This window comes from Choristoneura fumiferana, chromosome 13, assembly GCF_025370935.1.
Source record: "Choristoneura fumiferana chromosome 13, NRCan_CFum_1, whole genome shotgun sequence".
Classification (NCBI taxonomy): domain Eukaryota; kingdom Metazoa; phylum Arthropoda; class Insecta; order Lepidoptera; family Tortricidae; genus Choristoneura; species Choristoneura fumiferana.
Genome location: NC_133484.1, coordinates 441,662 through 469,434, shown reverse-complemented (window position 1 = coordinate 469,434; position 27,773 = coordinate 441,662). Strand labels below are relative to the sequence as shown.

General features: G+C 39.4%; 1 protein-coding gene and 1 pseudogene across 11 annotated transcripts in view; one reads left to right on the top strand and one right to left on the bottom strand.

Moving 5' to 3' along the window:
- LOC141434549 (uncharacterized) overlaps positions 1-27,773 on the top strand; it is a 512,720-nt gene that overhangs the window by 143,634 nt on the left and 341,313 nt on the right. The window lies entirely within an intron of this gene.
- On the bottom strand, positions 10,311-11,862 carry LOC141434314 (uncharacterized; annotated as a pseudogene).

Genomic DNA, 27,773 nt, shown 5'->3' with positions numbered 1-27,773 from the left:
GAGACGAGCTGTCGGTAGGCCTCCAACAAGATGGAGCGACGACCTGGTTAAGATCGCGGGATCGCGGTGGATGCGGAAAGCACAGGCCGGTCTGAATAAGGAGCCTTGAGGGAGGCCTATGTCCAGCAGTGGACGTCTTTCGGCTTAGTGGTTTGGGCCTCTCGAGCAGAAGATCATACTCTGAGTTTTTCGTGATTCATGTATTGTATTATCACGTTTAAAAACCACAAATTTTACTGTAAAGGAAAACACCGTGAAACCTGCGAACTCAATGCTATGTTTAAGTTTCCAAACCGTACTGGGCCGTCGTGGAATACTAAAGCCCAATGTCCAAGTCCTCTCATTCTTGGGAGCCCTGTACCATGAAGTTGAACGTACCATCAGCCAAATATGTGGTCTAACACCCAAAAGTTGATAATCGTTTGCATGTCACAAAACAATAATGCCAAGACGTGTCTGTCAACTTGAAAGTTCGACTTTAGCGACATATTCATTTGATAGAAACTTGTTGAAAAATTGATAGACCACTTATTTGGCTGATGGTACATAAGCTGGGATAATGATAATGTCGTTACTTACTTAACTTTAGCTGAATATACTGAACTACCATAACAGAGTTACTCTCGCATATCAAATTCCTCCTAAACCGACTCGTCCCGAATTAACTATTTCGCGTAAGTTAATTCAATACGGGCTTTGACGGAATCAGTTAAGCAAGGGGATGATATTTTAGCACTCCCGGGACATATTAATCCCTGTTAAGTAGTATAAATTATTCAGCTTACTTCAGGAGGAAGGCGCAGGTAGCGCCTTGGAGGGAGCGGAGAGCGAAGGGTAACCAAAGCACAACCTTATCCAACTTTAAAGAGTTGGAAAGCCCACGCATTGTCATTTCAAAGTAAAAAATTGTTTATTGCTATCACATGGAAACTTTGCAAAATTTCTTGTGTCCTTTCCAGAGTCTTAAACTATCTTCGTAATAAATTTCATTTAATTTGGCTTAGCGGTTTAAGCGTGATAAGGTAACAGACTAAAAAAAGGTACTTACATTCGTATCTATAGTATTAGTACGTAAGGATATAATAAGGGAGTAAAGTATACTTAGTCACATAAAAATCTGAGAACTATTAATTCTTTGATACTCTCGCATAGAAGCATGTGTAACAACATGTGTTATTTAAAACTGTTAAGATCCGCTGCCTTCAAGACATGGCCTTAGCTGTTTGAAAGCCTTTGTGTTCGCGGGTTTTTCCGAATAAATGAATATTTTGCATACAAAGTGATGTTATTTTGTTCTGTTGCTTTAAAATCTAAGTGGAAAAGTAAAAGTAGAAATTCTAAAAAAGGAGAATTATATTCGACTGTACATTTTAAATTTCCTTTGTTACAAAGTCATTCCCCTGTTTGTTATAATTATGTATCGTTGTGTGCCTAAGGAAATAAGTTTAATTGCTTTTCAAAGTCAAAGTCACAGTCTTAAATTGAGGCTGTAAGGCACTAAGAATGTTAAAATTTCATTTACGAATATCATTGGTCCTTTACAAAGTTATAGCGTGTAAGAAATAATGACTTGCACGTTACTTACTAGATTTTACCCGCGGCTTCGGATGCGTAGGCTATCAGATCTGGCTGTTGAAAATTCGGAGGTTTTACTGAATTCCCATAGGAATTCCCAAAAAAATCATCGTGGATTTCATTATCATTGCACAAGAAACATCTATCCCAAATTTCATGACTACCTACAGCGGTTGAGATTATAAGTTTGACCGCTATAAGTTTGTTATAAGTATGACCGCTATGTGTGTCTGTATGTCTGTGTGTCTGTCTGTCTGTCTGTGGCACTGTAGCTCTTAAACGGGTGGAACGATTAGAGAGCGGATTTTTTAAATTGAAAGCAGGTATTCTAGCAATTTGCAATAGTTCTCAGACATGTTTTATCAAAATCGGTTTAGCCTTTTTTGAGATATTGAACTTTGAAGTGACAAAGTCGGGGGTTTTCCAACTTTTTGTTGTTTACTTACTTCGCCGGCTCAGCGACCCAAAGTGGATCTTGGCCTCCGACACAAGACTCCGACAATTGTTCCTATCCTGTACAACAAGGCGCCAGTCTGCCACCTGCATGTCGCACAGGTCTTTTCGGACTTCATCCAACCAGCGATATCAGGCCTTCCGATTGGCCGTCTTCCAGTCGGTTGTCTTAGGTGTATGCTCTCTTGGCCGCACGATCTCTCCCATTCTCTCCACGTGGCCGAGCCAACGAAGCCCCGTCTATCCCACTAGTCCCATTGAGTTGTCCCATTGATGGGACAACTGAGACGATTACGTCCCAGTAGTCCCATGGGACAAGTGGCACTAATATTTTCATCCCAAAAGTCCCATTACCGTTATCACAGTGTAGTTCCAAAAGTTGAACTACCGTTATCCGCCCTTCTTTACCATGGGATCACCAGATAGTACCACTGATGGTAGTACGGCGTTTTTTATTTAGGTCTCAAAGGCACTTCACCCACATTTTTTAGCTCCTTATCCCAAAAACTATACCGCGCGAATCCGCTCCTAAATACCTGATGGCGACTGTACAAGTACATAGTCCTAAAGTATATTTTAAATTTTATTGTAGCTTTCTGGTACTAAGAGTGTTTGAAAAAATTCACAGACAGACAGACAGACAATGCAAAACTATAAAGGTTTTGTTTTTGGCAGTTTCACAGCGGAACCCTGAAAACATGACTAACATAGTTCATGGTGTAAGGTAGAAACCTACATATATAATCGTTTCTTATCATAGGTTGCAGTAATGGTGTCAAAAATTGAGTGTTATTGTGTTCGTGTAATGAACAAAATAAACGATAAAAACGCAGACTTGCTCTCGCCTATGTTGTTGGGCTCGCCAGGTTTTCCATATCCACATTTCTCCTGATACGCCAGGCTCCATCCACTCGTCTTGTAGGTCCTAGTTTTGTTGGTTAGGTTAGTTTATTAGTTTTGACTCGCGTATAGGTAGTGTCGAGTTGAGGTTACGCACACATGAACATGTCCTGACATGACAGCGGAATTTTGACATTTACTCATTCATAATCATTCATTCTCCATTTATGCAATCAGTTCTTCATGTAGCTGTGTGTACAATTATTCACTTCAAATCTCGCTACACTACCTATTTATACTTTCGCTCGCGTATAATTTTGTTTTTGTCCAACTCATTTTGAGTCGCCTTTTGACACAAACTGGATTTTTGTATAATACCGAAAGCAGCAGAAATTACGTGGTTTACAACTCCAAAAATTACACTTACGGTTCCATCCTCCCCCCCTCTTACGGTTCACCATCAGGTTTCTTCCATACACATAATGTCCCGCGATTCTCCCCAACAAACCTTTGAGTTCGAATTTCAGATAATCCCCGTTCAGGTGCCAAGATCAAGTTCTAAGATCCGACTGGCTTTAGTTGTCTCCCCGACGTATCAGTTTTACGCTCAGCGCAAGAATTTATGCGCCTTTGTTAAGCGATTCAGCGTAACAGAGCTTATCTTGAGATGCGTCAGACTGCTTATAAGTTTAGTTTGTAGATGTAAAATGTGTAAGCAAAAGTGATTGTCTTTTGTATAATAATTTCTTGCGCCAAACAGCGTCAACCTTTTTTTAACCTTTTTTAACCCCCGACGCAAAAGGAGGGGTGTTATAAGTTTGACCGCTATCGTGTGTCTGTCTGTCTGTCTGTGACACCGTAGCTCTTCAACGGGTGGACCGATTTGATGGCGGTTTTTTTCATTTGAAAGCAGGTTTTCTAGCTATCGACCCGAGCTGACCCAGTTCGTGTTACGGAGCTAGTCCACTCAAACATGCGCCGCGAGCTGGCAGGTGTAATTGTGTTAGCGCCGGCATCCAGAGTGCATTATCTGCTGGACACAGACTAGTCTGAAACGGGTCAAGGAAGCACGGACAGTCTGTGTCAAGGCAAGGCAGTTGAATCATTGTCACCAAGTTGAATCAGTTTAAACGTAGGATTTAACGGCAACTAGAGCGGCATGTATCATCTGGCATACATTTTCTCCGTAGTTTTGAGAAAAAGAAAAGGGCTTATACTTTCTTAAAAGGCCGGCAACGGATCAATGACTCTCCTTGAGTAGTTGGTACTAATGGCAGTGGTGTTCATTTCGCATCAGATGACCCACTTGCCGTTTGCCTCCCTCTCACAATAAACAAAAGAGCTACAAACACGTCGATCAGACTGAAAAATATCATATTTGGTTTTGAATCGAGTTGTGCACCAAATTGCTTCAATTCAAGTATGTGTACGTCTACGAGGCATATTTGTTACTCTCTGTATTGATTAGTTACTATAATTATAAAATACCTTAAGGTACTTATAATATCTAGACATAAGTATCACGCGTTGAAAATTGTTGGAGGAGCGGAGCGTCCCAACACAGGCTTTTTAGTCTAAAGGGACGATAAATCTACTTACTTATAAATATGAAATAAAGATGATATTTTGATTTTTTTTTTAAGTCAAGTTCTATTGTCTTTACTAGAGACACAAAAATAATTGTGAATTACTAAAAACTATTACATAAAACGAATCATCATCAGCCCGAAGAAGTTCATTGTTGAAGAAAGGTTCCAACTTAAAACGCAAGGAGTTAAACCTCACTCGCATTATTTGAAACAGGCAACACACAACACAGTTACATAGGTACATACCAACGATACATATTGTAATGGTTAAAACCCGGGGTATGAAATTAAACACCCGGATCAAGTATGTACAGCCTTTTATTACACAAACCAACATTCACTGTTTCACTGGCTTATGCTACCTAAATAATTTAGTAAGATACTTCTAATAGATCTGGTACCGGCTATACAACACTCGAGGCCAGGGCATCGGGCGCGTGATCCTGGGGCAGCTCCGTTCCGGCCAGGACCCCGGCAGCTGAGTTTTCCCTCTTTAACTCTGTCTTTGTCGTCATCTTTAAATTCACACCAGTACACTACCACACAAGCCGTTATCGATAGATATTTTAAGACCCTGAAATAATTTTAAGACCTATCTTACTAAATTAATTAAGTAGCATAAGCCAGTGAAACAGTGAATGTTGGTTTGTGTAATAAAAGCCTGTACATACTTTATCCGGGCGTTTAATTTCATACCCCGGATTTTAACCATTACAATATAAGACAATCATTGTAGCATATAGTTTGGGTCACATGCAGTGTGCCGTAATACAAGGGGACCATTACATTAGCAAACAACAAAAACAGTTTGAAATTCGAGCTTTCTACCCTCCACATAATGACTTAAGTTGTTATAGAAGATATTTAGTGTAATCTAAAGGTTTGACCACACCTTTACTCGAAATACATTGACGCACTACAAATAAGGACGCGCCTCGAGCGTCACGTTTATAAAGATTACCTACCGATCAAACACATAAAATCAAGAGACATAACATGCTTAAAAAAAAAGATAATAAATATGTAAGTTGTGTTTTAATACTTCTACGTATGTATGTAAACTATTATACAATATAAGTAGACAAACACAATTGGCAAACATTGAGATATATGTACAAAGGCGAACTTTAAGAGATCTCTAAAAGTCAACCTTTGAGTTGATAAGAGAAGCATGTGATAAAAATCGTTAAAATAACATTTTGAAAACATCGTCGTTTCAGTGTGGACGAAATGCAATAAAAACGTAACACATGAGTCACATTTTTTTAACGGTATGTCAGCGCATTTTGAGCAGCGAGATGGATAGTACGCGTCAAGCACATCCTTGCGTTTGCGTCAGCGTATTTTGTAAAACAGTGTGGTCGGTCCTTAACTAAGTAAATAACATCACTGTATTTGGAGGAATACAATCACACTAATGGAGGGCTTAATCGAATTAGACGCTCCATAACACCCGAAACCGCGGTGCGCCTCAAATTGTACCTAAATAAGGAAGTAGTAGAAGCCGCGGTGGCCCAGAGGTTTGACCGCCTCTCAAAAAGAGGACCGTGGGTTCAAACGCGGGCTTACTCTATGAGTTTTTCAAAATGGGCGAAATTACATTCGATACCACGAACTTTTTGGTAAAGAAAAACATTGTACCAAACCAGTACAAACTGCACAATTCAATACGGTATTTTGACAACTCCTGATTTTGCCATATCTTAATATTATTATGAAAATATAGATATACAGATAGTATTTAGCGAAGAGAAAATTTAAATCGGTTGAAAATTGGATTTATAGTGATTTTTTGAAAAATCTATATACCTGTCTCTTTCTCAAACGCTTTTCTCTATGCAGCAAGTATGGCGGTACTGGCGTGTGACGTGACGTGCCAGTATGTCTTTCTCTGTCTAATCTTGAATTTCAAACCTTTATAACTTTGTTATTTGTAAAGGTAGCTTAAAAAATGTTTTTCTATTCGATAACAGGCATTGTGTAGTTTTAATTAATAAAACATATAAAAAATAGTCAAATACCGTATTGTGTGTGTGAAGTTTCCAGTCCGCGCTGGGCCCGCGTGGGAACTATGGCCCAAGCCGTCTCATTCTGAGAGGGGGCCTGTGCCAAGCAGTTTGACGTATATAGGCTGGGTTGATGATGATGACGATAATGAGACGTAGCTGTCTTAAGCCGAGTTTAGACTTACAAGAAAAATCGTGCAAGTTGCATTACATTGCCGTGCGGCGCTCGATTGACCACTACAAACTCGTTGGCTTTACGGCCTCGCAATGTAATGCAATTTGCACGATTTTTCTTGCGAGTCTAAACTTGGCTTTACGTGTGCCGTGGACTAGCAAGGGATAAAGGTGGATAAGTACCTACTCTACCCTCACTATTATAATTCGCGTAGTAAAGTAAGCTCATCCATTTACTTTAAATTGATAGACCAGAACCAAACCGACACTCAACTCTTAGTCGGGCGCAACCGCTAAACCTCAGAATATTCAAAGACAATGGCTCCCCCTGCCGTCTGGTATTAGCACGAACACTTAGCCTCCTTGCATATTCACGAGTGCCAGGCAATCGAGTCCGAAGGCGACGGGTGCAATATTGGGAAGCTTGTTGGTAGAATTTTAAGGAAACCTGAGCTTGTTGTTGGGGATTAGGCAAATTGGATCGTATCCAAATGTTTGATAAAACTAAGGGACTATGATTGCGTCCTAACGGGCCGTCGAAGCATGTTTGTATCGATATGTCGGCGGCCGATCGTAAAATCCGCCAGATCACGAAATTCCTAGGCACATCATGAAATGGCGCCATTTCATGATATGCCTAAAAGTTTGCCAGGCATATCACGATGTGACGATTAAATTATTCTTTTGGTCGATTGTTTTTTCGCATTGTATATATTCCTAGTTTTTACCGGCACATATTTGTAATTATGCTAAAAAAAAAAATATTAGGTAGTACGACGAGCGATTCGAGCGTGGCCGCGGAAAGCGCTGGCGTTTAAAAAAATGCTAAAAGCCCATATGCGGCGTTTCATGATATGCCTAGGAATTTCAATGATCTGCCTAATTTTACGATCGGGCGCCGACATATACCCAGACGATATTTACGTCAGAACGTCTTACGTCACTAGGCAAATCGTTAAACGATAAGTTTCGAACGATATGTCGGATGTCCTTCAGCCAATTCATGAAATGGCGCCATTTCACGATATGGCTAGGAATTTCGTGATCTGGCGCATTTTACGATCGGCGGTTGCATTGAAAATCGTGCAACATACATTGCGAAGCCGTAAAGCCAACGAATTTCTAGTGGTCAATCGAACGCCGCAATGTAATGCAACTTGCACGATTTTTCTTGCAAGTCTAAACTCGGTTTTAGACCTTTTGATACCTATATTCTATTTACTTATTATTGCTTTATATTAATACAGACGCGATGCTAAAGCGCGTCTGGCGTGTGTTTTGTATCGATGCAAACACGCTGGCCCATTCTTTTCTAAAGCAGAATCTCTCAATTTAGTTGCACGATTGCGTATTTATTCAACCGATATCGTAATAACACGCATTTGCATCCATCGTACCTTTCCTCGACATCATTTTACTCTAATTTTCTATAGAACCCTCTCTCAACCCCTTAAATATGCTACTGCTCAAATGCCCATGCATCACCAACAACACAAATATTTGCTTCACCCAAATTTGAACCGTTACCAACTTACCAACCCTTATGTCTCCATCAACTAAGCCAACCACAAACTCGTTACTATAATGCTTACTCGAAGCCTCTAAGAAACCGTTCTCCATTAAAACCACGCCCAAAGCCTTTAACCCTTGCGAGGCCCAACTACCCGCACTTGCCCATTATAAATTCAATTACAGGCTTAAGCGGCAAAGATGGTCTAACTGACCCACCTGTATTAACCCTTTCGCTTGATTATGACAATAAGTCATGGTTAGGTAAAGGTAATCTTGAAGACGTCTCAAATCCAATTAAGGATAACAGTATTGACGATAAATTTGTGAGAAGTAGTTGGTATTTTAAGTGCTTAAATATATATTCAGGTAAATATTAACATAAATATTACTGCACCGACCAGAGCGTAGCTCTTAAATTTAAGAAGAAATATTAATAAAATAAACATCCAAGCAAGCAAAACTTTGTATGATCTTGAGTCAAAGTCCGAAGAACAAGTCACAATTAAACAATGTACTAAATCAGTCCTATGGTTTAAATGTAAAGAAGTGACATCCAAACAGAATACTTTCGCATTTATAATATTAGTATGATTGAGTACAAGTATTTACTCGTATCTTCAGTAGCGTATTATCTAAACCCAGCAAAATATTGAACTTCCTCAAACTAATTTTCCAGGTAAGTCCGGCTTCATTTTCATGATAACTACTTAATTTGCATTTCACGAGATAATCTTTTGTGCGAGATATGTCCCTGAACAACAACTTATTGTGTGAAGTTAGAAAGATAGAAGAGAACTTTACGAGAAGGATATGACTACAAATAAACTACTTATATTATAAATGCATAAGTTCGTAAGTCAGTTTGTTTGTTTTTTACCTCATCAAGTCTAAACCGCTTAACCGAAAGATGTAATTCGGTATACAGATAGGTAGTTTGAGTCCTGGGGAAGCACATAGAATAGTTTTGATCCCGGAAAATTGTGGAGGTCCCGCGGGATAGCGATAAACGAATTCTACGCAAGCGGAGTTGCGGACAACAGAGTAGTTCCTGGAATCATAAATAATCGTTCAAAATGGAGACTTATCGGTACAATGATTTCGGTGGTACAGAATACAAAATTAACGATTTGCTTAAGAGCAATGGATGGCTTTGTTTTCGTTGTGGGGTTGATCGGATCCAAAAAAATACATTATCCCGAAGCCACACATGTATTTAATAGTCTTTAGAAAATATTTGTGATACATCAAACATCACTTTTACTCCAATAAAGACTTATATCCTTCTGTCAAGAAATACCCACTCCAATAGGAATTAACCATTGCTTGTGTCTAGTACGATTCCTCCAACAAGACTCACCCCAAGACGACCGTATCTTTATCTCCAGCGACACTCTTCACCATACATAATGCCTCCAAAATGAATTCCTTTACAGCCTCCCCGGGTGTCCCTTTGTTGCACACAAAGCCTGAAATATTTTATGAAAGGCCGGCCGACATATTGCGACCACTCGAGTGGGTCCGTAATCCGACCCGGGTCTTAATAGCCGACGATACGGTTGACAATCCACCACTTAATGTGCTTCTTAAGTAGTAATTTTAAGACGGCTTTCGCGTACCACTAAAGCTTGGGTATGGATGCGTTAATCTACCACTCATTTGAGTGAGGTACTTAAAAGTATGTCTAGATAGCTATAGAATGCAATATGTCTACTTATTAAGTCTTCCTACGTTTACAATCAAGTTTCATCAGAAAACAGCAATGGCGTCCGTCCTAGTGAATCGACGCGTACGTTTTAAAAAACAAATGAATAGTATAGTGTATCTAAACGTGTAGTGAACCGTGGTGGCCTAGTGGTTTGACCTATCGCTTCCAAGCAGAGGAACCCGGGCTCGCACTTCTTAGTTTTTCAAAATTCATGTGCGAAATTCCATTGAGATTTACCACGAGCTTTACGGTCAAGTAACCTGCACAAACCAGCGAAGTATGTTGCGATAATAGTACATTATGATACAAGTGTGCTATGTTGGTCATTACACTCGAGTCGGTTTTTAAGCCTGAGCCGAAGGCGAAGGCTTAATGGAGACGAAAAGTGTAATGACCAATGCTCACGTGTTTCATACGACGTTTTTTCAACACACTTGCGAGGAAAAGTAAAAAAGTTCACATTTATTTAAAAACTTTAATTATTGAAACAGTTATTAAAAGTACAATTATTGAAATGATATGCTACCGCCTTATGAGGCATTTGTACTGTATGTTTAATTGTATTATTAATTATTTCATTGCTTTGTTCTTGGGTATTTGTAAATGTCGGTGATAATGCAACATTCTGAAAGGAGGTAGAAGAACATTGCGTTTCATCATTAGCAAACGTATGAAATCCCAAATCATCATTGGCATATGAGGTGGAAGGACGCGGTTCAGGGCAGAACTTCTTGGATTGTGGCTCCAAATGGATTGCTTGTGTTATTTTGGCACTTATGTCGGCTTTATTTGGATGGAGTCCTCAATATATGACTCGGCGACATTATTAGATCGCCATCCCCCATGGCGTTTTAAAGTCAATATATCGGCTCCTGAATTAGCCAGCAATGTAGCTGAAGTCCGCCTAAAACTGTGTCCGGTGTAAGCGTCAGCCTGTGGTAAGCCTAAAAACTTGGCAATTTCTCTAGGCATCGATCCAAATTTGTTCACTCCGATAGGCTGACTCGTGCATTTGCCGTTTTGAAAATTTTGGAAGAACCGGTCAGATTTTCCTTTTGTTGAACGTAAACTTTCATATTTTTTCACTATTTCATAAAATGGTCCGTGAATAGTAAATGACCGAGGAATTTTATTTTTAGTGTTCGGAATTTGACAAGTAGCATCTCTCCGTGATTCTCTATATCTTTTGTCGTAATGTTGTTTAATTCCTGACGCCTACAGGCACCAGTAATTCCGAATATTAATGCGACCTGAAAATAAATAAAATCATAATTAAGTTATAATAATCGTACTTAGTTCCTATTATATCAACACTCACAATACCGCCTACAAATATTATAATAATGAATACAAAACTAAATAGTGGAACTGACCTTTGTCGCTAGATATTGATTATCCGGTGCTTCTTTAATGAACTTCTCCACTTCATTAGGTGTTAAAACCTTGGATTTTCGACTGTAAAAGCCGTCTGAACGTCTTTTCAAGAATGCAGTTAGATTGGTGTACGCTTTGATGTCAATTGCATTTTTATTCTGCACGGTACTCTTCAACATAGAATATATACACCAAAGCGAACTAGGTTTATACCTCTTCGCCAGTTCACTAAAGTAAGCCATGAACACGTTTTCTGAGAAAGAGCTTGCATTTTTGCTATTTTTCCATTGAATGAAATTTGCGTAGGCTTGCATGTATTTATCTTTTGATTTTGAGGGCAAAAGACTATCACTCGCATTTTGCGCTTCAACTATGATATCTGGCGGCGTACACTCGATAAGTAATTCTTCGTTATCTAAATTCGACATTTTACAAAACAACACTAACGAAATGCAATACTGTGAATAAACTTAACAAACAGAAACCCATTTAAAAGATGGCGGCCGTAATTTTTTTTTTTCGCGCGCTCAGCGCTGCATGCGCGCGCAAGTCTGAGATAAGGGCACCGGCAAAGTAGCTAATCAGCCACATATTTATAAATTTTGAAATTGGGTATTTATAGTTAAAATACACCGTCAAATTATAAATACCAACAAGCTAACAAGCAGTTTCATGAAATTCTTTAATTATTTATCACATTTTGAATTGAATTTTATATTTACGCAAATAACTACTTAGCTGTTTTCGAAACATTAATACTTCTTGCTAATATTTAAAAAGATATGTAATGAAAAGGCACTAGTGCGATAATGTAATGTAAAAGGCACGGCATGGGTAATATTCTGCATTATCAGTGTAAATACGCTGTAATAAGACCTACTTTACGAGCAGGTGTGTTGAAAATAAATGAATAAATGAGGCAAAAAATAAATAAATGAGGGTTGCAAAATTTAAATTAGACCTACCTTTTTAACGACAACGAAACAATTAACAGGAAGGATAACCACAGACCAACAACCACTCTCAACGAAAAAAAACGAAAGCGATAAAAGAATGAGGTTGTTAATCTATCGTGTACCCGACCCAATGACAGCGACAATTTTTAGTTTAAAGTAACTAAATTAAAATAACGGGAAGGTATTTAAACAACAACTAACAACCACTCTCAACGACGAAAGAAACAAATGAGGGTTGTTAGTCTATTGTGTGCCTGACCCAACGACAACGAAAAATTCTTATTTAAAGTAAATATACTAAAATAACGGGAAGGTATTTGAAATATGGACTAACAACGGTCTCCAACGAAAAATAAAATAAATGAGGGTTACAAATTTAAATTAGACCTACCTTTTAACGACAACGAAAAAATTAACAGGAAGGATAAACACAGACCAACAACCACGAACCGGATACTTCGCTGGTTTGTTCAATGGTGTGTGCGAAGTTCCTAATCCGCACTGGGCCCGTGTAGGAACTACGACCTAAGGCTCTCATTGTGAGAGGAGGCCTGTGTTCAGCAGTGGGACTTATAAAGGCTGGGATGATGATCTAAACGTGATCAGAGATTGATATTTCGTCGGCTACAAGAAGTTATTCTGAAAGAGCCGTTTTTCCAGAGATAGGTATTATTCTTCCCATAAAGCACCCATACAGCAAATTTTGTTAAATTCATCTGAGTAGTTACCAAACTCTCCGAAATAAATGAATGGAGGTATTTACTATATTTTTCATCTCACTTGCTCGTAAACAGTGTCCTAACATGCAGGCTACCTTGGTTGCAACCCCCCAAATAAAACCCTCGACCTTAATGTGCTTGTCATGAAACCCGTGGTCGGTAAATGAGTCCGTGCCCGTACTGATGGTGCTGCGCGCGCTGCTGCAGGACCAAATGCACACGTACGTCAGGCACGTGCTGCGGGAGGGGGAGGGCGGCGCTGCCAAGATCGCAGCCTAAGGTATCGCCAATATTTGGAACAATTATATTTTTTCTTTTAGAAATATAAAATTTTACTCGCAAATGTTTAGTTTAGTTTAGTTTATTTATTCATTCAATACATCATTACATTATAATTTACATAAATGTCAGTTATAAGAATTTGTATTGAAATCGTCAAAGGTAATATGATTAGTAATAATTATAAAAAATAAAATTCTAAGCATGTCATGTGAATGTAAACAATTAAAATTAGACTGGTTCTCCTCAAGGGATCGTCAGACTGAAAACACATTGAAATGTATATAAAGAATAAATGTCAAGGATATGTAAAGATTAATACATTAGGCAATAATTGAGTAACAATTTAAATGTCAATGTAAAAACAATAAAATAAAAACAAGAAATAATAATAACAATTTAAACAATAAAATTAAAATGTCAGATTCATAAATTCATTTACGGAATAAAACGCTTTTTCCAACAAAAGGTCTTTTAGTCGACGGCTAAACGTTTCATCGTTCCTTTCGCTTTTTAGGTGTGAGGGTAGGTGTTCATAGTATTTGGGCCCTATAACGCGCGGGTTTTTTTCCGCTAATGCCATTCTATGAGGGACTGCCCGTAAGCGACCCGTGCTGCGAGTGATCTTACCAGCTACGCCCATTCGACTGAAGTTAGATAATGTGATGAAACACATTGTATATGGCGCACGGGCGGGTACTAGAATTACGAGCATCGATTCATTAAAGCCTTCAGTCTCCGACTTCGGGCTTCTAATAGACTCTCGTTCGTAATTCCTTATTTACCGCCCTTAAGACACAATGTACTATTATCTAAGAATTGCAAGTTCAAAGATTCACATTACCTTGACTATTCTGCACTGATTTTGAAATGAAATGCAACGATTTATTTTGCTGGGTAAAAGTTTAGGTCAATAACATCATTGTCGTTTTCGAATGTTTTATATGTTTTGTCGGTACATACCTTATTTTTGCACCTTAAACATACATTTTAGTCTTACTAACATTCTATTTGTATTGGAAATTTAATTAATAAAACAGCATAAACACTCCACGCCACAAGTTTAATATCTACACATACTGTTATAGCTGTATTTTCTAATTAAGTAAGTTTATCTACCTTTTCCTACAGTGTAAATAACAGCTATGTCAGTATACCGTGCTAAATATTTAATTACATTTCACTGTAAATATACAACTCATCTGCATTAATGTGCAATTTCAACACTTTAAGAGATATTACTTCGTATCTAAGAATTTCTATTTATATTTCAGTAACTAAAACATTAAAGAATAGAGTCACATGTGCTATAAAACCAACATTTTAACTCATTTTACGACGCACTATCTACGTGCACATAAACTGGGAGACAAAGAATAGTTGGAGTGCAAAGAATTTCATATAAGAACAGATTAAGGCGTTTAAAATAGAATTTGATTTTAAATGCGGTGGGTGGAAAATCAGCCATAGTCTTCGTCTGGATTCCTGACGAAGCAGTCATAGGGTTGTCACCAGAAGTTGATCTAACTGCGAAATACAAATGATTGAAAGTTAATACTATAAGTCTTGAGGTTCCAGGTTCGATTCTTGGCCTGAGCAGATATTATGTATGAGAAATACGATGTTTATTCTGAGTCTTGGGTCTTGGGTACAAGGCAACGGATGAACATACTTAAATAAATTAACACATTATTAAATAAATATTTAATACCCAATACTCAGGAACAAGGATTCGTATTTTTGTAATATATACCCCTTTTGGGTATCAGACCCGAGACCACAAGCCTCAACCTGGTATAGTATCAATTCGTCTAAAACGCAGCAGATCTAAGTACCCAAGTTGTCTAAGAGTAAGAAGCAACTGGTCTGAGTTGCAAGAGGTCTAAGAAGGGTCTAAGTAGCAAGTGATCTAAAAAACAACCTAGTCTTAACCTGCTTTTTGTCAAAAACTTGAAAAACATAAATTAGGTTAGGATTGGTTCAAGGCGCAAAGTGCCTCAGCCACGCAGAATAGCATCTACTTACCTTTAACCTTATTATATTATATCACATTTACAATATTAGTACAGCTGACAACCCTAGCAGCCAGACGTCAGGCGACTTCAATCATAGCGCACCTTATCGTAAAATAGCGACGAAAATTCATGAGTCGAGAGATTTTATCAGCTTCGGTTTTATTGTGAAACTGCATATTCGTTAATTTACTGAAATCATTGGTTCAATCTCTTCTAGTGCAAGAGCTTAAAAGATTTAAGATGAAATTGGAAAAATTAGGAGCCAGTGCACTAAATAATTATTGAATCAGGCGCTACTTTGCGGAGTTCCATATCAATGAACTACAATAATTTCTTTGCTCACCCGCGACCTTATGATAGCTACGTTTATGCAAGATATGCGTGTTCATGCAGTTCCTTCCCCTCCACACTGTACAAACACACACAATTCACACAAACCTAATCATCACCACCACACTACATTGACGCGTTTCAAACTTAACCAGAGCTCATCTTCAGAGGAGCACAACCGTACACCATGCTACCAGATGTTAGATGTTAGACGCATGTCTTGCATAAACTTTGCTATCAAAAGATCGCGGGTAAGCTAAGAAATTATTTTAGTTCAGTGCACTAACTTTTTTTATATGATAGGAGGAGCAGGCATCACATGATGAAAAACAATAACCGCCGCCCATGGACACCCATATCATAAATCGAGTTACGTTTTTTGAAAATTCCCAAGTTGTACAGGTGTGGAAGTACTGGTGCTGCAAGCTGATTCCAGTTTCAGCATGCGTGGCAAAATGTTTCGTAAGCAACGAACTGTAGTAGACTGCCAGCTATTAAGGTGGCGAGGGTGAAAAGGAAGTCGATTGCGCGGGGTGCCATGGAGAAACTTAGCAGCAGGCAATCAAACAACTCCTCAGAGCAGACCACTTTGTAGGATATGGTGCACTGGTTGTAATGAAGATAGCTATAACACTGACTGAACACTCCTAAGATATTAAAGGTACCTATTTCACTAGCCCGATTTATCACAATTTTGGGAAGCGGCGCTCGGTTGGCCTGACATTTTAGAACAAAAACCACTCGCTGACGGCGACGTTTTCAAAGCAGGCGCACACTGTAAACATAGGGAAAGTACCACTCCCCACGATAAATGCGGTATAAAATACAAATAAATAAAATACTAAAACACGTACGACAATACCTTCTTGTTCCTCCGTGTAAATGACTTTTTATAAATGTTTTCAATTTGGGGTACTGCCTTTTCGCAACGTAACGTTTGGCAACCTGTTTCATTTTGCAACTTATCATTTCGCAAACTCTAAAACTGTAAAGATTTCAGGATTTATTTCAGAAGTATTAAACAGTTGAAAAATTAAAAATTGCGAAATGAAACAGGTTGCTAAACGTTATTGGCCGAAACATTAATAAACCCTTTAATCTGGTTCAGACTGAACAAAGGTACGTTTGTCTGTGAAAAATAAAACATTCTTTGTTATCTTGTTCGGAACCTACACCGGTGGGATGAAATGCTGGCTCTTACAATGCAACCCCTCAATGACAAAACTGTCCTATTGAGGTCGCTAGCCTCATGTCTAATTCCGTTAGAAAATCAATTAGGCTTACACTGGCGACAAAGGTATTAGAAGAGGTTAGCGATGTTAGTGCTTGAAGCAGTGGGCACCAATGCGGTGTAATTGGTGGAGGCTTGATCGCTAAGCGGATTAGCACAGTGCAGCCAAAGCTGCTAAAGACTTGCACGACATAAAGAGGCGTGAGAATTGGTGCACGCTTTTTTATGGTGCACGTTGGGTATTTAACTGAACAATTTAATTATGACAGTACTCTGCTGCTGCAGGATCGTGTCCTGTTATTTGTGTGTTTCAAGTTTTTGTACTCATTTTTTTTGTTAGCCTATTTTTGTGTCCCACTGCTGGGCAAAGGCCTCTCCTCTCTTGCTCCACTTATATTATTATTATATTATAAATTTTGTACCCGTGTGGTGTAGGGTTAGAATTACACTTCTCCATTTCTTCCGTGGATGTCGTAAGAGGCGACTAAGGATATAGGTTAAGGGATACCGTAGGCGACAGGCTAGCAACCTGTCACTCTTTGTACCGTTTTGTCAAACTTAAAACCTAAAATTGCTAAAAGTGGCTCCGAAGCGGTAACGTTTCGTGTGCTCTGCCTACCCCATTTGGGCATACAGGCGTGATGGTTGTATTATATTCTCGTCATTTCTGTTACCTTGGACGTGAAGGAATGAAAAATGTGTTAAAAGTAATGGTAGGACGGTAAATTCTGACCCACCGTGATACCGTTTAGGGGTCAGTCGGCGCTTAATTGCCTTTGACTTTTACCATGTTTATAAGCAAGAAAAATGTACTTTTTTTTTATTTTTTTTATTTGACTGGATGGCAAACGAGCAAATGGGTCTCCTAATGGTAAGAGATCACCACCGCCCAAAAACATCTGCAACACCATTGCAGTGCGTTGCCAACCTAGAGGCCTAAGGACGGTGGGATACCTCACGTGCCAGTAATTTCACCGGCTGTCTTACTCTCCACGCCGAAACAAAACAGTGCAAGCACTGCTGCTTCACAGCAGGATTAGCGAGCAAGATGGTGGTAGCAATCCGGGCGGACCTTGCACAAGGTCCTACCACCTGCACCTACTTAAGTAGAATAAGAGTATTTCTCAATAAGTTGTCTATTTTCAGTTGTCCACTTATATAAAAAAAAGATATTTTCTGACGCTATTTCAACACAAAAAATAATTAATGCTGTGTTTAAAAAAATCAGATAATCTTTGTTGTTGGATCCAATAGAGATTTCGTGACGTTTTCCTGACGTCAAGAAATTTTGGGTGTTTTATGCAGTATATGTTTTATGATCTCGTCCTAAGTGTTAATAATTTCGTGACAAACTGATTTCTTGTCAATTTCATGGCGGGACAACTTATGAGAAATTTAAATACTCATAAGAAAGAAAGAAAGGTTTATTTTGGCTCCATAAGTACCACCTAAAACTAAGACTAGAACTAGCACTTAAACTATGTTACTTGGTGACACGGCAGGATACCAAAAAGCACTTTTAACCGATAGAAAAAAACGTTTTTATTTGTATTTCCTCCACTGTACGGTGGTCCAGAATCCTCCTTAACCATAACCAGCCTGATACTTTTTTCTCCCATTCAGACGCCCACGCCTCCAGACAATACAGCAAACATCAGTATCTTTTTAGACGCTAAGCCCCATTGTGCGAGTTTGCCCTTTAGTTATCATATGAAAGCTCCCGCTAGCTTTGTTCGCTGCCGATAAGGCGAGGAGGTGCGCGGGGGTCGACTGACAGCGGATCGAAAATATAATATATGGAGGTCTGTAAATAAATAAAATAAATAAATATCATGGGCACAACTGACACCTGGGCACTGGGGAAACTGGGCCCTGTAACAGAAGCTAAAAAATTAAACCACAGCTTCCACTCTTAATCTTGATCTAATTTAGTTCTACAACCTTTGAAAATAAGTTGTATTATGATTTTTATTATACTTAGTTCAAAGTTTGATTGGACAAGCAATGTATTACGAAATCCGTCATTTTGTTACGTAACAGGCGATGTCATTTAGGTTATTGATTGCCGTATATTAAAAATCTCATTAAATTTAATTTGTTTGGAATAAACATAATGATAAAATTACTTAATTTTTGAAAGTTGCAGAACTAAAGTAGTTCCATTTGAGTAGCAGAACCTGTATTTTTAATTTTTTGCTCCTGTTACAGGGCCCACCCGCTATAAAACTTGACACTTCTATCTTCTGAATTTCATTGGAAAATCTTACGCCTTTCATTTCTTAAAGCACTACTGCTATTTAGAATAAAAAATAAAACAAAAGGAACTAATCAATCAAATTACTGCTATCAACCGCTACCATATAGGTACTCAAGTGGAAATTAAGGGTCAGCATAGTGTTTCTAACGTCTGTAGAGCTTGTTCACACTAGCGTTTTTGCCGGCGGTTTCTCGACAGAGCAGGAAAGAAAGAAAAAATGAAAATAATTTAAAAAATACATAAGAAAAGTTGCCGCTATAAAAAGGTCCCGGCTCAGCATATATCACACGCACACGCGGCGTGCACCCGGCCAGCACGCTGCGGTAACTCCACGATTATTCGCCGCCTGCGAGCCGCCGCGGTGCCGTCGCATGGACGCGGCGATTAAGCCACGTACGGTCATATACGGTCGGCGTCACCGCGGCGGCACGCTGGCGACAAATAATCGCGGAGATACCGCGTGCGCGCCGCATTCCCGCTCTGCGGAGAAACCGCCGGCAAAAACGCTGTGTGCACAAGCTCTATATATTGCCCGCTCACACTGCCTCCCCACCAGCACTCTCGTAACAGGATCCGCTGTAAATCCGGCGGCTGCGCAAACTACCCACTTATTGTCTTAGTTACTTGCAGTGGCCCTTTACAGCTGAATGATTAATGGCACAATTAAGGTCGCGTCGTTATTGTTAGCGTCAAGGGGTATACTCCACATTTAAGCCCCCGTGTATCCGTCTGCGGATTCGTGTATCAATATTCCACGGGTGAAATACAATGAAGCCGCTGAGTCGCGTTGCTCCGAAGACGAAGGGCTACGGATTAGCCCGAAACAGTCGAGCTAAACTCGATTTAAGACGTGAGTTATCCGTGTCATTATATTTAATAAAGCAATGAAATAGTAACAAACGTACAAACTAAGAAAGAATAGAAATGGTTTAATAGCTGATAAAAAAAATAGTAATACATATGTCGGCGGCCGATCGTAAAATCCGCCAGATCACGAAATTCCTAGGCATATCGCGAAATGCCGCCATTCATGATATGCCTAAAAGTTGCCCAGGCGTATCACGATGTGCCTGAGAAACAACACGGCAGATCGATTAGAGCAACGCATTCGTCCGAAAAAAAGAAAAATTTAGGTACGACGAGCGAAGCGAGTGGTTAGTGTGAATTGTGACCACAGACACGAGCCGAGCGAGCAAGCTTGCCTAAATTGAATAAATATGTTTTAACTTTGAGTTTAAGATTAGAATGCTAGGTCTATAAAACCCTATAAGCGAACCCGCTAGTAAAAGCTAGTAATACCACAAATTGCATCTAGAAATAAACATTTAATTAAGACAGTTACTAAAAAGAATACAGCCGCGTCCACCGCATCAGTTCATTCGCCGAAGCCTTCTCTATCCTCTTTTATTACATTAATTAATTCCGTCTCACTCTTTCCTTCTCCGTCGCGTCTCGCCGTCCCGCTCACATCGGTAATGAATGGGTATTAGTTTCCTACATTATTGAGCCGTCTTTTTCTTACGTCCACAATTGTTTCCAGAAGCTTTAGGTTTTTTATTGTACGCCGTTTTATTTCCATGGACACATACATACAATGTAGTATACTCGTACCACGCGCCATATAAATCTGCCTAAACATTACTTAATACTCAATTTTGACGCATTTTTGAAATACATTTTTTATGCGACGTCTTTTTACGTTACTCCCGGATTGTGTTCGAATCGCTTAACGGTATCATCATCTCAGCCTATATACGTCCCACAGGCACACTGGGCACAGGCCTCCTCTCAGAACAAGAGGGCTTGGGCCATAGTTCCCACGCGGGCCCAGTGCGGATTGGGAACTTCACACGCACCATTGAATTGCTTTGCAGGTTTGTGCAGGTTTCCTCACGATGTTTTCCTTCACCGCGAAGCTCGTGGTAAATTTCAAATGTAGTTCCGCACATGAATTTCGAAAAACTCAGAGGTGCGAGCCGGGGTTTGAACCCACGACCCTCTGTTTGAGAGGCGATAGGTCAAACCACTAGGCCACCACGGCTCTTTTAATTATTGGAATTATAATTTTATTAGTTTTTGTGGTACTAGTCGTGGCAATGAACTTTTAGGCAAAGTTAGGTGGCGGAAGGTAGTGTTAGTTCAAATAAATGTCCTTGGTAAGAAAACGTACTATAAAACTAAGCTTGACAAGTCCTTACCCTACTAGTATTATAAACTAGAGTTTACCCACGGATTCGCACGCGTAAACTATTCGATCTGGAAGTAACAATTGAAATTCCGGGATTTTACAAAATTCCCCTGGGAAATCCCAAAATCATATCGTGATCTTCATTGAGGTTGTGTTAAGAACAACTGTCCAAAATTTCAAGACTCTAAACCCAGCGGTTGTTATTTCAAGATTTTATCCCTATCCCGTGGGAATATCGGGATAAAAAGTAACCTATAATGTTAATCCAGACGTCCAGCTCGGCTAAAACCCACACTCGTGTTTTAAGGACCCCTATTACGATACAATTGCATAAAATACTATTCTGTATGCGACAACAGGCATTCTGAAGTTTTAATTTATAAAATATATAAAGAAGAGTCAAAGTAAATTACTCTACTCATCCGCGACCATGCGATAGCTTCGTCCGTGCAATAAACATGTGTTCTTGCTCCTCCAACTCCACCCTGTAAGAACACACACACACAAACCCATCTTCCACCACCACATTACGCTGACGCGTTTCGAACTCAATCAGAGTTCATCATCACAGCAACACAACCGCCTGGTTTTTATCGTATCTTAATTACACACTGCATTTGATTGCACCGCACTGCAGATAAATTATCGGTGCTGTTGCTATCCGAAGACAATAATTAATGTGTCGATTTAGCTGCAAGCACAAACATGTTATTAAACCGAATCAGATCAGTCGTATCTGGATCAAAGAAATGACTTCATATCAACGGCAATATATCATCTGGGATGGCTTTTCTACGAATGATTATAGTTATTAAATGTGAGTTTATGAAATAGGGCTGGAGATAGCTTTTAGGGTCTCGTGGTGAAATGGTTCGCGACGAAACCCTATTTGCTAAGCCTCCGATGTCTGTTTGTCATAGGTCTGTCAGAAAACCCACGACGGCTAAAAAGTGATTCTAAAACCAAAAAATAATTGCTCAAATATTTTTTTATGAAAGTCCCCCGACAATAACCTAAACAACAAAAGTTGGAAAAACCCCGATTTTGTCATTTCAAATTTCAATATCTCAATTTGATGAAACATGTCTAAGAACCATAGCTGGAAAACCTGACTCCAAATAAAAAACCGCATTCAAATCGGTGCACCCGTTTAAGAGCTACGGTGCCACAGACAGACACACATAGCGGTCAAACTTATAATACCTCTCTTTTTGCGTCGGAGGTTAAAAAAAAACGAGAGTTAAAAAAGTAAAAAGTTAAACGAAATTAAAAAGGTAGATTTCACGTAAAGTTTGCCTTATTATAAACAGCTAAGTGTAACTTCCGAAAGTCCTTTAGTAGGTAGCTTTATGAACCTGTTTTTCACTTACATAATATAGGCAGAAACATCACAATGATAATTATATATGTAAAACTTCCACCTATTTATCTTATTTATTGATCCACTTATTAATACAAAATCCGTCGGAGTTGCTGTCGAGAAACATATTTGGTATGTACTTATGGTAGACATTATAAGTAGATATAATATATATCCTAATCAACAAGTACTTTTCGTGTTCGTCTATGAGCCTGGGGCGGGTTATGTGTATTTTAGTATATATTTCCAGACTAATATAGATCCCAGACAGAGATATAACTTCAAATAATAAATAGCTCCTTTAATAACGCTGTATTGAGTCTATCGAGCATTAGCATCTGTCGTTAAATATCGTTTAAGAACGATTCACTAACTCCTGCCGGTACGAATCGAATGCTAAGAGCTTTTAATTTTGTCTGAATTTATAATGGTTTGCAAGTAACTAACCCATTAATTTGAATTGCGCTTATTGCCTCGTATCGTCTTCTCGTCCAATATTCTGGAGTGCCTGAAGACTAGACTTTCAAGCAGTGTGTGCTGCCAGTGATGTTTTAATTATGGCCTCTGAGAGGGTGTCTTTGACTGCTGGCCTCTTGGAGTGGCTCAGAGTCACGCAATGAGCTGCAGCTATGGAGAGCAAAGCTCAAAGTTTTTTTGCGCGATAGAATCCGGAAAACAAAAATACGCCGAAGAACTAAAGTCATCGACATAGCTCGAAGAATATACAATAAGAAGTGGTAATGGGCGGGCCATTATACACACAGTAGCTTTACCAAGACGTCGAAAATATTTATACACTTTTAAACCAATAACATGAAGGCGCCAGTGTACACATATTTTTGATAGCAATACCGTTAAACTAGCCAGCACCCTAAATCTGCAATCCAGCGACTCAGTTCCATATTCAAACAAATTATTCCAACTATCACTCAACCCACACTTTAGCACAATCGCAGCAGTACACTACCGCAACTTACTGCTAAATCTCTGTCTGTGGATGTGTCTCTGTATGTATGTGTGTCTGTGTTGATAAACTCTAGTTCCCTCCATCCACATTCATCACCAGGGCCGCCACATGCCAGATATGATCAATCGGAGTTTCAAAAATTAAATGGATGCTGCTTTAGTGCCGTTAATTAGGATTGATTGATGTTAAAAATGGCTTGTTATTTTTTGGTTGGAACTGTCTCTTTATTTAATGCATTCTCCATTTGAACGGTGGCGTTAAAAATTAACTATTTGGCGGGACGATGCGCAGTTTAAGTAACGAATGATAGTCTCAATCCATACTAATATTATAAATGCGAAAGTGTGTTTGTATGTTTGTGTGATTTTTGCCATAGAGATAGTTTATGGGCCCGAGAGTGACATAGGCTACTTTTTATCCCGGAAAATTGCACAGTTCCCGAGGGAACAGCGCGCGATAACCGAATACCACGCGGGCGGAGCCGCGGGCAAAAGCTAGTAAGTAATAAATCCAATAAAATTTATAAGATTATTCACTCGGATTGCACTGAGCAAAAAATATTTTTACTAGCTTTTCAGAATAAAACAGTCCTATGTCCTTTCTAGGGTCTCAAACAAAACAAACAGACAGCTGCTTTCACATCAAATCAAATTTTAACCAATGACACGTCTCCGCGCACCACGCACTACTAGCGAGCCCTAGTATCTTAATTGAGACGTTCGTCGGTGCAGGGTGCGTGCAATACGCACTTAACTAAATTACCTATAGTGTGGACTGTGAGTGGGATGACAGCTTGATTAAGGATGCCTTAAGAATAATGACTGCCTGGCTGCTTGTGGTTTGCCTCCGCGGAGTCAGGGAATGGTGCTCAAGTTAATGTTTCTATGATAGTTTGATGAATGGTGTTTCGTGTAATTGCAGCTTGCAATGCGTAAGGGGTCTTCCTTTAGACATGTGTAAACAAGTCTCGCCGACGGGCCTCTGTCGAAAGAAGGTAGCTATTATACGGAAAATTTCCCCAGATGGTTAGCCAATAGTATCTTTAACACACGTTTTAGTAGTTTGCAGTTGACAAAATATTTCCATGCATTAGTCGATGTTCAAAGTATATGGCATCAATGATGTTCAAGAAAAGTAACTTAAGAAGTGTATAAGGCACTTGTCCCACCGCCGACGATGAGCGAGAAGCGAGCAGAGCGAGTAACTAGAAACAAGTGGGCGAGCAGTGAAAAGCGAGTGTTCGAGCACGACGGGCGATTACTCGCTCCACTCGCTCGAGCCGGGCGGCCGCCAAGCTAACAGCGCTGAGCGAGTATCGCTGAGCTAGTTTTATAGCTCAGCGAGAAATAAAAATGAATCGTAAAATGTGTTGCTAAGCGCAAAACTCGGGAACGGCTGGACCGATTTCACTAATTCTTTTTTTGTTGTGTTCGTAACTGTCAGGAGAAGGTTTTTATAGAAAAAAATAAATAAAATGACAACGGGGGTGAAGCCGCGGGCAACAGCTAGTAATTAATAATTATTATGTCCCAGGTGTGTATAAGTAATTACACATGTACAGTGATTTAGCCTTAATACGCCCCACTGCAGGGCCCAGACCTCCTCTCAGAATAAGAGGGCTTGGGTAGTTCCCACGCGGGTGCTGTGTGGATTGGAAAGTGGTGGTTTAGCCAATTATTAATTATTTTGTTTTGGTTTCAGGTACGATAATTACTGTAAAAGAGATGACCATCTAAGTAAGTAAAGAGATAATATTAAATGTGAAAAAATAATTAAGTTTTGGTTGCGAAACTTGAATTGGATTTATCATATTCATCCAGTAGACCGTACCACGATTTGGTACTTTATACTCAAGTACATGCCATACCAAGTACGTAGTCAAGTAGTGAATTGAACAATGATTAAGTACAGCTTGTGCTAGTAACTCGCGCAAGTGCGTGTAGCAGTTACTTGACTAGTAAATGTGCAAATAATAGTCGGCTGCAAACGCCAGATTGATTTAGGTTAAGTTATTTAGTCATAGATGTAACAAGCTGTACAGATTATACAGATTAAATACAAGAGGATTCTTTACAAGATTAAGTAAACGTACTAGAGCGCGTCACTGTCCCAATATTTGCTATTTTTAATTTTGTCTTAGCAATAGAGTGGATAGCAGGGTGTCATTTATTGGACACTAGGGTTTTCACGCGGCTTCGCACGCGTAAACCATTGGATACAGCAGTTGAATTGAAATTCTGGGACTTTATTAAATTCTCTTGGGAATTCCCTAAAATAACATCGTGGTTTTCATTGGCGTTATACTAAAACGCCCATGCCAAATTTCATGACTCTAAACCCAGCGGTTGTTATTTCGAGATTTTATCCCTATCCCGTGGGAATATCGGGATAGAAAGTAGCCTATGTGTTATGCCAGATGTCCAGCTATCTACATAACAAATTTCATGACTCTAAGTTCAGCTATCTACGTAACAAATTTCATGACTCTAAGCCCAGCGGTTATTATTTCAAGATTTTTCCCTATGCCGTGGGAATATCGGGATAAAAAGCAGTTTATTTATTTATTCATTTCATTCGACTGGATGGAAAACGAACAGTGGGTCTCCTGATGGTAAGAGATCACCACCACCCATAAACATCTGCAACACCAGGGGTATTGCAGATGCGTTGCCAACCTAGAGGCCTAAGATACCTCAAGTGCCAGTAATTTCACCGGCTGTCTTACTCTCCACGCCGAAACACAACAGTGCAAGCACTGCTGCTTCACGGCAGGATTAGCGATTAAGATGGTAGTAGCAATCCGGGCGGACCTTGCACAAGGTCCTACCACCTTTAACATTTACCTTATTACAAAATTGACAATCAATAATTTAGTCAGTTCTTGTTTCATTTAGGTACCTACTCTTCTTATTTGCTCTAACCTTCATAAACCAATAAATTGGTGCAGGCTTCTTCCAATTCTCTCCATTACTTTTTTTCGTCATCTCCCTATCCTACGCAGTGATATTCCAGTTTCTATTCACCAATTTTACAATATCATCTTTCCACCGCATTTATAGCCTTGCCCAAATTGGCTGAATTTTGAGTTAATTTTGAGTGTAATGCTTTCACTGATGGTGGTATAAAGAGGAATGGATAGAATGTTGAAAGATATCAGTCTGAGATATCGAAAGATGAACAATGTGTCTCAAGAAACAGAGTGAAGTCACCGACATCAGCCGGAGTGTGGCAAGACTCATATGAAATTGGACAAGCCCCATTGCTTGGTGCAAATGAATCGTACTCGATTGGAGGTATCGGGCCAGAGAAGACCGCCGGGAATGCAGTTTTTCAGTTAAAGTTTCTAAATACACTTGTGACGCTCTGTTAAAGGCTGCTCGTGGAAGCTGGATGCGTCAAGCCAAGAACAGGGCGCAATGGCGCTTATTGAGGGAGGCCTATGCCCAGCGGTGGACTGCTATAGACTGATGATGATGACAGTTGAATAGGTTTTTAAATATTTTAATAATCTACACGTTAAGCATTTCTCTTCACACGTGACCGGTTATAAGATGAATGTAAAATGGATATTCTAAATGCAATGCCTCCCTCAACGGTGCCGTCAAAATATTTGTAAGGCAATTCAATTAGTGCACTCCGCTGATTGTTTGTCTTCAGCTACGCTCGGCATACTTGTGCGATACCAGTGCATGATGCGGTCGAGATTGCATCTCACTTTTACCTATAATCATTGTGTGTAATAGAAGACCTGATGTAAGCAATAACACCTAAAATAATTCAAGGATTTTATAGCTGCTATTCCCTATGATCTGTGTAAGATAAATAACGTAGTGTCACCAGTCGCCAGTAATCCTAGATTTGCCCTATCTATTACTTGTTGTGAGAACAAAGTTAGATCGTTTTAGGGTTCCGTAGCCAAAATGGCAAAAACGGAACCCTTATAGTTTCGCCATGTCTGTCTGTCTGTCTGTCCGTCCGTCCGCGGCTTTGCTCAGGGACTATCAATGCTAGAAAGCTGTAATTTTGCACGAATAATATGTAAACTATGCCAACAATATGGTACAATAAATAGACGTAAACTGGGGGTTATTTTTTTTTCTCATCCAATCTTGTAGTGGGGGGTATCATTGGATAGGTTTGTAATAGCATAAGGGGGTTGCTAAGACGATTTTTAGATTCAGTGATCTGTTTGCAAAATATTCAACTTTAAAGTGCAAATTTTCGTTAAAATCGGGCGCCGCCC